The sequence below is a fragment of the Rhinopithecus bieti genome, unplaced genomic scaffold (genome assembly GCF_001698545.2).
Source record: "Rhinopithecus bieti isolate Rb0 unplaced genomic scaffold, ASM169854v2 scaffold_19939, whole genome shotgun sequence".
Lineage (NCBI taxonomy): Eukaryota > Metazoa > Chordata > Mammalia > Primates > Cercopithecidae > Rhinopithecus > Rhinopithecus bieti.
The window spans coordinates 41392-53772 of record NW_016810019.1 but is presented as its reverse complement, the minus strand read 5'-3'; positions in this window follow the sequence as shown (position 1 = coordinate 53772).

Sequence of the window (12381 nt, the reverse complement as noted above, 5' to 3'; positions counted from 1 at the left end):
AGAAAAGTCTCACTGAAAGGTGACATTTAAGAAGAGACTTAAGGAGGTAAATGACCAGGCTATACTCTATGTCTCTGGATGAACATTTAAAGCAGAATTAATAGCTATTTTTGTCATAAAGAACTAACAAGATTTGCAAACAGATGGAATTATCAAAGAATAAAGTTCCCATTTATTGACATAGGAATAGATTGTGGGAAGAGCAAGTTTGGAGGTAGGTGAGGATGTCAGGAATGTGGACATCATAGAACAAATGTTGGTAGTTGAATTGATGTGCTTGGATTGCGGGAACTAGTCCCTGGGTATAGATAAAAACATTGAAGTAATTACTACATAGGTGGTATTTAAAGTAATGGGCTGAGTTTGATAAGCATCCTTAAGTTAGAATAAGGAAATAAGCATAACAAAGGAATAGAAGTGTTTGCTGAGTGTGAATAAAGTCATATTAATCCATAGTTATTGGGGGCAATGAAGAGATACTGAGAAAGGAGATTGAGAAGGGAAGAAATGCATGAGAAATAAGGAAAAGCAGAAAGAAATAAGAAAGAGCAGATTGTTCCAGAAGCCAAGTGTATGTTTCAAAGATAAATAATAAACTTTGCCCAATGCAGCTGCTAAGCAGGATAAGAACTAAAAGTTGACTGTTGGAATTAGCAACTTAGAGTCACTGATAACCTTAGTATTAATACACATAGTTGCAGTGGAATATTAGAGTCTCTGGTCTTTATGCAAGGTTCAAAACAAGATGGGTGGAGAAAAATGAAAAACAGTGGTTGTATACAAGGAATGCAGGGAAAAAAGTCAGTAGCTGGAATAGGATAGTGGGTGAGGAGCATTTTTATTTTAAGATGGGAAAGAAGTAAACCACGTTTGCTGCTGGGACTGACTCTGTCAAGAGAGAAAAACTGAAAGAACTTTAAGACAGTCAAGTAGGAGAGAGGCTATGGAAACAGGAAACTGCAGCAGGAAGGATAGAGAACCTGCACATGTGTAGAAACTGATAATTTTCTGTCTCTTAACAGGAGTTAAGATACTTTTCTTGCTTTGATATAAACCCATTTCCATTTGTACATATATCTGTAGCCAGAAAGCAAATGATCAGCATCACCACCTTAAAAAATCCTCCTCATGAGTGGTGATAGGTATCTTTTTTCATCTATTTTTTCCCTTCCTTCATTCTCAGCCTTTCATTAAATCAAAAGGCTGATATTTACCTGCCTTCATTTCCTTGTTCCTGAGTAGAAAACGACATAATGAAATTTAATGTATAATCCAAAAGCAGTGATAGGTAAGTGATGCATTTTGTATTTTCCTTTTATTCTTATCCTGTTGTCAAAACTTTAAATATTTTAGAGTTATACTTTAGCTTCTGCTTTTTATGCAGTTATTATGTCTGATGTAATAGATTAAAAGAATATTTAGATTTACAATGTCTGTGTCTGTGTTATTTTGCTCCCAGTTTTAGCTGCATGAACTTTGGCAAGTCACTCAGTCACACTCAACCACAGCCTCTTCAAGTACAAAATGGGCATATCATTTATTGATTATAATTAATTAATTAAAATAAATATTTACTTTAGAAATGTTTATATTCAATTGAATTTTAAAAATCCTTATCACTGATAGTTAGTTTTTGAGATTATCTCTGATATTACTATCATTATTATGAATAAAGTGCCTCATACTTTCAAATTTTAAAGTGTGAAGCATAGGATAATCATGTCTTTGAAAAATAACAAAGAAATTCTGGACTTTAATTGAACACTTGGCCAATTGGACCTAATAGACAGCTATAGAATAATCCACCCAACAACCAAAGAATATGCACTTATCTCATCTGCACATGGAACATACTCTGTGGTTGACCACATGGTTGATCGTAAAGGAAGTCTCAATACATTCAAAAAAATTAAAATCGTATCAAGCATCACCTCGGACCACAGTAGAATGAAAATAGAAATCAATACCAAACTCTTAAAACCACAGAGATGCATGGAAATTAAATAACTTGCTCTTGAATAACTTCTGGGTAAACAATAAAATTAAGGCAAAAATAAAAAAAAAATTCTCGAAACAAATTAAAATGGAGACTCAATATGCAAAAATGTCTGGGATACAGCAAAAATAGTTCTAAGAGGGTGATTTGTAGTGCTAAATATCTACATCAAGGAGATAGAAAAATCTCAAATTAACATTCTACCCTGGCAGCTAAAGGAACTAGAGAGACAAGAACAAATTAAATGCAAACCTAGTAGAAGAAAGAAATAACTAAAATCAGAGCAGAACTAAATGAAATTGAAACAGAAAAAAAAGTACAAAGAATCAATGAAACAAAAAGTGGATTATTTGCAAGGATAAACAAGATTGATAGACTGCTAGCTAGGCTAACAAAGAAAAAATGAGAGAAGACTCAAATAAGCATAATCAGAAATGACACAGATGACATCACAATTGATCCCAAGAAAATACAAAAATATCCTCAAGGATTACTATAAACTTCTCTATGCACTCAAAGCTAGAAAATCTAAAGGAAATAGATAAATTCCTGGAAACATGCAACCTCCCAAGATTGAACCAAGAAGAAATAGATATTCTGAACAGACCAATAAATGTAATAAAATCGAATCAGTAATTAAAAAAAAAAAAAAACTTAGCAATACATCCTAAAAAGCCCTAGACCACATGAATTCACAGCCAAATTATACCAGGTATACAAAGAGCTGGTACCAATCCTACTGAAACTATTCCAAAAATTTGAGGAGTACAGATTCCTCTCTCATTCTATTAAACCAGCATCATTCTGATACTAAAATCAGACAAAGACACAACAACAAAAAATATATCCCTGATGACTATAGGCACAAAAATCCTCAAGAAAATGCTAGCAAACTAAATTAAGCAGCACATCAAGAAGTTAATTTGCCATGATCAAGTGGGCTTTATTCATGGGCTGCAAAGGTGTTTCACTATACAAAAAGCAATAAAAATGATTCACCACATAAACAGAAATAAAAAGAAAACTGTATCAACTACTCAATAGATGCAGAAAAAAATACATTTGATAAAATCCAACATCCCTTCGTGATAAAAACCCTCCACAAGCTAGACACCAAAGGAATATAGCTCCAAATATTAAGAGAAATCTATGACAAACCCACAGCAAACATTATCCTGAATGGGAAAAAGTGGGAAGCAACTCCTTTAACAAGTAGAACAAGACAAAGATGCCCATTCTCACCACTCCTATTCAACATAATAACCAAAGCAGTCAGGCAAGAGAAAGAAATAAAAGACATCCAAATAAGAAGAGAGAAAGTCAAATTATCTCTCTTTGTTCGATACATAATTCTACACCTAGAAAACCCTAAAGATTCTATGAAAAGTCTCCAAGACATGATTAGCAATGTCAGTAAATCTCAGAATATAAAATCAACGTACAAAACAGTAGCATTTCTATACAACAATAACTTTCAAACTGAGAATCAAATCAAGAATGCAATCCCATTTACAACAGCCACACACACACACACACAAAATACCTAGGAGTACATCTAATGAAGGATGTGAAAGAACTCTACAAGTAGAACTACAAAACATTGCTGAAATAAATCACAGATGACAAAAGCAAATGGAAAAAGCATTCCATGCTCATGGATTGGAAAGACCAGTATTATTAAAATGTAAAATCTACAGCAATCTACAGATTCAATGCTATTTCTATCAAATTACCAATGCCTTTTTTTCCCACAGAAATAAACAATTCTAAACTTCATAAGGAACCAAAAAAAGAGCTCAAGTAGCTAAGGCAATCATAAGCAAAAATAATAAAGCAACAGGCATCATGTTATCTAACTTCTTCTTGAAACTATACTACGAGACTATAGTTAACAGGACAGCATTGTACTGGTACAAAAAGAAACACATAGACTAATGGAACAGCATTGAGACACCTGAAATAAAGCTGCACATGTACAACCAACTGATATTTGACAAAGTCAACAAAAATAACAACGGGGAAGAGACGCCTTATTCAATAAATATTTCTAAGAAAACTGGCAAATCATATGCAGAATAATGACTTGGACTTCCATCTTTTAACTATATACAAAAATTAACTCAAGATGGCTTAAAGACTTAAATGTAAACCTCAAACTATAAAATCCTAGAAGAACACCTGGGACATACTCCTCTAGACATTGGCCTAGGTGAAGAATTTATGATGAAGATCCCAAAAGCAAATGCGACAAAATAAAATATAGACAAATAGGATTTAATTAAACTAAAGAACTTCTGCACGGCAAAAGAAACTATCAAGAGAGTAATGAGACAATATAGAGAAGGGGAGAAAATATTTGAAACTATGCATCAGACAAATATCCAGATTCTACAGACTGAAATCATTGATCAAAATACAAATAATCCCATGTAAGAGTGGGCAAAGCAAATGAACAGACATTTCTGAAAATAAGACACACAAGTGGCCAAAAAATGTATGTAAAAATTTTAAATATCACTAATCATCAGAAATGCAAATCAAAACCACAATGAGATACCATCTTATAGAGTTGAAATGACTGTTACTAAAAAGTAAATAAATAACAGGTGTTAGTGAAGTTGAGAAGAAAAGGGAACACTTATTCACTGTTGGTAGGAATGCAAAAAAATTTCTATAGTTCAGCCACTATAGAAAGCAGTTTGGATACTTACCAAAGAACGAAACATAAAATTACCATTGGACTCAGTGATCCTGTTACTGGGTATATACCCAAAGGGAAATAAATCATTCTTCTAAAAAGACAGCTGCACTCACATGCCTTTCAGGGGAATCAACTCAGGCACCTATAAATGGTAGACTGGATACAGAAAAAGTGGTACATATATACCATGGATTGCAACACAGCCATAAAAATGAAAGAAATCATATCATCGCAGCAGCATGGATACAGCTGGAGGCCATTATCCTAAGCAATTAACACAGAAACAGAAATCATAACATTGCATGTTTTCAGTTATCAGTGGGAGGTAAACATTGGGCACACCGGGACATAAAGATGGCAACAATAGACAGTGGGAACTCCAAGAAAGGGGCAAGGGTTCTATGTCATTACCGAGGTGATGGGATCATTCATACCCCAGACTCAAAGTCGCCCATTATACCCTTGTAACAAATCTGCATGTGTACTCCCAAGTCTAAAATAAAATTAAAAATAAATAAATAAATATTCACGCCTCAGAGTTATTCTTTGTTATTCACAATATCATTATTTATTGAGATTACTATTAACTAACCTATGTGAAAGTCTATGATCTGTTTATGGAAATGATCAGTTTTTTGGTTTTTGTAGAAGTCATTGTGAGTTTTTTTCTCCAACATTCGTACTTCTGATTTGTGGTTGGAATTGAACTGACCCTCAGTTTGGGACTGATTTCTACTTTGTACTCACTAATCAGCCAAGAATCCCATCTCTCCAAGGCAATCAGCTTCTGGTGTTTCCTTAAGCACAGGAATCAGTTGAAAGATTGTGTTATCTGTCCAAGCCTCATTCTATTTGGTGGGAGAATATCATGTTGTACATTTGTCATGCCTGAAAATGTACAACAGTTTTGCTGTCATGACCAAAGTCTGCTTGAGAATAAATTCTATTCTTAGAGTGGAGCAGAGATAGTTGTGGGAAATGGAGTAACCATATGTGAAACTAGCTCTACTTCTGGACTTTTTTAGAAATACAGACAAATCAATACATATCTTAAAGCAGTTTTAATTGTGCATTCTATCATTTGCAACAAAAATATCTTAATTGATTCAGCTGGGCATTCAACAATGAAGGAAAAGCAGACTCCCTTTCCCAGCATTATTCCCTTTGAATGTAGCCGCTTTCAAACTTTCAAATGAAACTGTAGTCCCTATGTGCTCCACAACGTGTCTAAGATATGTCAGGAGTGGATTTTCACTGTAAGACTGATTTCTCATGTAAGTAAAAGAAACTAGTTTATATTAAGTTACAGTTCCACTTTAGTATATTTTTGGTACAAGATGTTTTATGGTGGGATGGATCATGTCTATTTAGAGAATATGGTTGGCTATAGATTAAATTACAGGTAATAAACAATCAAGGAGAGTGACTTAAAACCATACTTTATCATCTTTTTATAATAACTGACAAAAGATCATTAAAATACTTTATTTAGTGATATGATAAATTATACATATTTACTTAGATACTAACACGCACCGTGGTCTATACTAAATAATCTTTAGAATATAAAAAAAAAGAGTTCGTGGCAACCTCTTCTTTCAAGGTACTTACAATCTAGTCAGAAAGATGAAAAACTTATGAAGCATAAGAGAGAAATAGAAGACCACATCTAATTAGTTGCTGAATATGCTTTACCCTCCAGTTCAGAGCAAAAAATCAGTAAAGACTGAATAATTCAGAGGAAGATGCCCTGAGTTTTATTGGGTTATGATCAGGAATGTTTTGATATGAAAGTGTTACACAGTAAAACATGACATTTAGTATCTTAATGATTGAGGGTTCTCTTGCTCTGTAACCAAGACTCCTGTTCTTAAAACAAGAGTTTTTGTAGCTGTACTTGTAACTGCATTTAAAGGGTCCTTAATAATTGTGTGTGTGTGTGTGTGTGTGTGTGTGTGTGTGTGTGTATGTGTGTGTCTGTTACAGACTGTGGATACAACTTAGCACATATTCACTGATACTAACAGTGCTAAAAAGTGCTAAACTAGCAATTCAAGTTTAATATATTGTAAGAAAGTGATTTCACAAGGATAAGTTGACTTCATGAAAGGCCTAGGTTGGAGTGGAAAGCCTTGAAAACTTGGAATACAAAAAGTTTGGATTCATTCCTAGCTCTTTCATTTATCAGTTTGTGAACTTGGTCAGGTTTTCCTTTGAGTTTTAACATGCTCATATGTAAAATGAGGTTTGTAATAATATCTATTGCAGCAAAAGTTCTGTGGTAATTATGTTTTTGTATAAAATACAGACTATGAAAGTATTTGTAAACTTCACATACACACACCCACATATATATATGTGAATATTAGTTATTATTGTTGCTTGTCCTAGGGAATTTGTAAATTTCCTTTTCAATAGCTGGCGTGAAAACTTTCAAAGCTATTTTCTGGTGCACGATAGAATAGAATAAAAAAATCTACAAGAAACTTTGTCACTGATGGCTAACTTTTGTCTAAACTTTTAACTACTCACTGGAACGNTATAAAATACAGACTATGAAAGTATTTGTAAACTTCACATACACACACCCACATATATATATGTGAATATTAGTTATTATTGTTGCTTGTCCTAGGGAATTTGTAAATTTCCTTTTCAATAGCTGGCGTGAAAACTTACAAAGCTATTTTCTGGTGAACGATAGAATAGAATAAAAAAATCTACAAGAAACTTTGTCACTGATGGCTAACTTTTGTCTAAACTTTTAACTACTCACTGGAACGCGTCTACCCAGTCTGTAACAAAAAAGAAAAAATGTTTTAAAATATACTATAAAGAAAATAAACTCCTTGGGCTTCTAGTATGAGAATAATGTCTCCACACAATTCTTCTAAAAAATATCACCAAAAGCTGAAAGTTCAACTGGTTTGAGCGCTGAAGGTTATGTGCAGGAAAAACTATACAAATAACGAAAGGAGCCGAGTCTAACACTGTATGGAAGAGTGCATTACGAATTGTGACCTTCTCATTTCGAATTTTTATGTCACTTTTGTTTAGTATTGTCAAGCCATGAAACCCAATTCCTAGAAATATCAGAAAAGGTGATATTAGAGCAAAACTGGTGAAATCCTGATCAGAAATTTCCTTCTCAAACTGAACAATTTTGATAAGTGTGCAAACTTTAAGACTCTGTTTAGAAGGAAGAGCTCAAATCCTTATCTTTTGAAACAAACTTTTGCAAAAGGAGTATTTCAAACATCAATTAAACGAGTAAAGTTTTGAAATCTTCATAATATGAAGCAACCAATTTCAAGAATAGAATGGCTCTGTGTTGAAGAGGTGCTGTGATCTGAACACGCCTCTCAAAATTCATGTGTCGAAACTGAATTGTCAATGTGAAAGTCTTAAGAGGTGAGGACTTTAGGAAGTGATTCAGTCATGAGTGTGGAGCTTTTATGAATCAAACCAGTAACCTTATAAAAGAACTGGAGAAAACTAGGTAGGATAATTTCCCTTCTTACATGTGGGGATACAGCACTCTTTTTCTCTGGACACAGTGTTCAAAGCACCATCTGAAAACAGATAAACCACTCTCATCAGACTCTGAAACTGTCAGCAGCTTGATTTCGGACTTCTCAGACTCCATAATTGTGAGCAATCAATATATATTGTTTTTCAATTAACCAGCTTAAGGTATTTTGTTATAGCAGCAGGAATGTACTAAGACAAGAAGTGTAGAAAATTACCTATTTGTTTTTACCTACACTTTCTGCTTATTGCTTTTAAATCTAAATCTGAAAACTAAAGAGTGCTCTTAGAAAATTATGATGCATAATGATTTTAGTCTCCTCTTATTTTCATGCAAATTATTCTCATATTCATATGTAGAAGAAAACAGAAGGCAAAGTGGAGATTATACTGGTATTTTATTATTCATATATCACAAACTATTGCTTTTTTTAAAATAAAATATGTTTGTAAAGGAAAATTGATATTCTTTAAAAAGAAGATGCTTACTGTAATATTTCACTTAACTGCAAAGAACAGTGAATGATGGACAACTCACTGGGAGCTATTCTAGGGAATTTAAATGACTAGCTTACCTGCTATGTTATTGTTTAATTCATTCTCCATTGACTTATATTAGTCATTTCTTTAACATGCTCATATGCACAAACAGAGTGGGTTTATCACACAGTTGAAGGATCACCCAATTCTGGATAACATTGAAATATGTTATGGTTAGTATACAAATAGGAATATTGGACACATTTCCATCATGGTAACAAGGAAAGCATGCCTATCCTCCTTCTGTAAAAAAGAAAAAAAATGTATTTTTGCCCTGTTTTCATCATAACAACGTGACACAGAGTCTGCTTGTTAATGTTAATTAGAACCTTCCAAGTAGAGAAATATTTCCATGAAGATAAATAGCATTTTTAGACAGGATTTCTATCTAAAATTAGACGGAATTTTTCTGAAGAGATAATGTTTCTTTCATCTTCCTAATTAATCATTGGTGCTTATAGTGTTTATTAAGATTGCATCTGAGTTTGGAGGAGGATTTGCAGAATATATCACAAACATTGTTAGACCATAGAATGAGAACACAGTCATAATCATGATTGCATTTCATTGATTGCTGGAGATATGAGAAAATGCACAATTATTTTATTGGTAGAAAAATGTTTAACCCTCAAATAGACACATATATCAGATATTCCTAATCACTATCCATGCTACAATCACTCATGGAGCATCTTGTATTTGTCTGTCACTTTGCTAAATTATGTAGACAATGCAAAATAAAGATGGAATGGTGGAGTGGGGGCAAGGAAAGCAATAGTAGGGAAATTATGCTGCAATTGTGCCTAATGATATAAGTCAGTCTGTTTTTTTTTTCTTATGAACCTTTTTGTGACTCTCGTAGTCTAGTATGCCTGTAGCTCTCCCGAACTGTACAATTGAGCATTTTAACTATTTTTATTGTTTGTCATATTTTCACTTTGTAACATTGTCACCCCAGGGTGCAGACTCCTTGAAAATAGCATTTTCATTTATTCTCTGACCCTAGTACGCTTAGCACAGTGCTGAATACAAATTGCTGTGTTAGGTTAAATATGGTATGTGACACTCCAACCCACCATCAAAGTAGATACAGTAAGTTGAAAATAATTCCGCTTTCATTGCAGTTTACAGAACATAAAGGTCTCCTAATGTAGTTCTTTTTAACAGATGTCATTGAAGTGCTTTAGTCCAGAAGAAGCTTTTCCAGCATTTGACTGAGTCTCAGACTGGCATGGCCCAGAGTTGAGTCATACAGAGATCAGAAAATAAATTGGCCTGGAACATTCAGAGCAGACTTTCTCAGGATTCTTTGTATTCAGGCTAAGAAACAAAAAGTATTAAAAAATGCATTGTGCTATAATAATTTTCAAAGTAGTTATTCTGAGAATTTCTAACTAAGAAGGGCATAAAGCTGCATTGTGATTGAAAGAAGTTGGGGGGTGCTTACTGCCAAATGAATATAGCGCTTTACTTATAATTGGCACCGTATCAGCTGTCTCTGTGAAAGACTGAATGGCTAAGCCAGGCTCTCCTACTCCACCAGGAACTATCTCTAGGCTTGTACCTCACTGGTAAGAAAAGGAGTAGGGTGTTCTTTCATCTAGGTTTTAAAGATATTTATTATCAGAAAGTTCGCAATTTCCTGGAACTCATACTATTGACCTCTTCCTATAAGAACGACAAACTGCATAAATAAGCACTGTTTATTATTTTCATTTCTTGAAACAAAAAAGATATATCTTTCAAAATTCTTTGTTATTTTCTATATAGCATCAACCAATATATAAATGCTGTGTTGTGTTTGTTGAATTTACGTAAGTAAAATTTCTCTTATTATTAACATTCAACCTCTGTTAGGTGTTGACATTTCTCAATTCAAAAACTTGCATGTCTCTTTATTTAACGTAATACTGACAACTAATGTACAGTTAATAAGTGGCTGCCCAAAGTCTGAGAAAAAGTACTAACATTTGATTGGAAAAATCAAGTGTGCTTTCTTAAGCATGTGAAAAAATAGTAGACAATACCCCATCTCATTTGGTAGTTGTGTTTTTACTGTCTGGAATTGTGTCCTGAATTAAATTTCAGATAAAAATCAGTAATTATCCAATTTCTATAGGGATTATGATGTCTTCCAGAAAACACAAATTAGTCTTTTATAAGGGAGTGATTTGATTAACTTACAAAAGAAGGACAACAGTTTTTCCAAAAGACATTTCTAACAGCAATGACAAGTATTCATGTGTATGTTTTCAGTAATTAAGTTAGGCTCACTTGGTTGTTTTTATTTGTTACCCTTCTCTCTTAAAGCTTTTATCACTTTATAAATTTATAAACAAATGTATGTGTACAGGTTTATGAGTTTACAAATTTATAAATTTTAGTATTTCTTGCATTTTCCTCTAGTAAAGAGGATACATTTTTTTCCACCTGTGTATCCATGCCATCCTTTTCCATTCATCAAAATCTCATTTGTCATTAAAAAGACCCTTATAACATGGAGGTACCTAATTGCATTCCTGTTCTCAGGAGTAGAACACGTGAGCTAGGATAAACCCTATCAGTGCGTTCCATTCTGTGGCCAATGTGATTATCTTATAGAAGGCATATGACTTAATCTAATTGGAAAAACATCTCACGATTTGCTGACTATTTTTAAATAAAGATACTCTCCCATCTTCACAGAATATGAAAGATGAACTTATGCATCCTAATAGCTGGAGAAAGCATTTTGAGGCCATGAGAGGAGCTCTACATGGTAGAAGACAAAGTAGAGAAAAGAAAAAAGAACATGTCCTAGTTTGGTAAAACCATTGTGATCACTGTTCAAGCCTCAGGATAAGCATTTGAAATTGGTTTGCTGTTATTGAAGCTGAACGCATACAAACAGACATATCTTATATCTTATATATTATATTATATTTTTAAATTCTCAGATGAAATGCATTTATGATTCTATTTTAATTGGAACTAAATGTGCATGGTATGTCCTTCTGTAATTGCATGAATTCCTAAGCCCTGGAGCTACTCAGCTAAGAATAGAAATTAGCTCTCTTGGTTTTCTATTCAAATTCCTTTTACTTACTATTTTCTATTCAAATTCCTTTTACTTACCTCAGCATTTCCCCAGTCAATGTCCCTCAAAACACCTCTACTAGTTAATAGGATTTCCATGAAAATATTCCTTTGTGCAGGAATACATTAGAAAGTTTTATTCCAAAATTTTAAACCTATTTAAGACCGTTTCCTTTCTGCGTACATCTCAGGAAGGAATATACTAAGTGAATCCACTCAGACAAATTTAGCTCAAACATTTCCCAGTCTTGCATAAACACCACATTTTCAAGCCTGTAATTCCAGCACTTTGGGAGGCCGACACGGGCGGATCACGAGGTCAGGAGATCGAGATCATCCTGGCTAACACGGTGAAACCCTGTCTCTACTAAAAAATACAAAAAAAATCTCGCCCGGCGAGGTGGCGGGCGCCTGTAGTCCCAACTACTCGGGAGGCTGAGGCAGGAGAATGCCGTGAACCTGGGAGGTGCAGCTTGCAGTGAGCTAAGATCCGGCCACTGCACTCCAGCCTCAGCGACAGAGCGAGACTCCATCTGAAAAA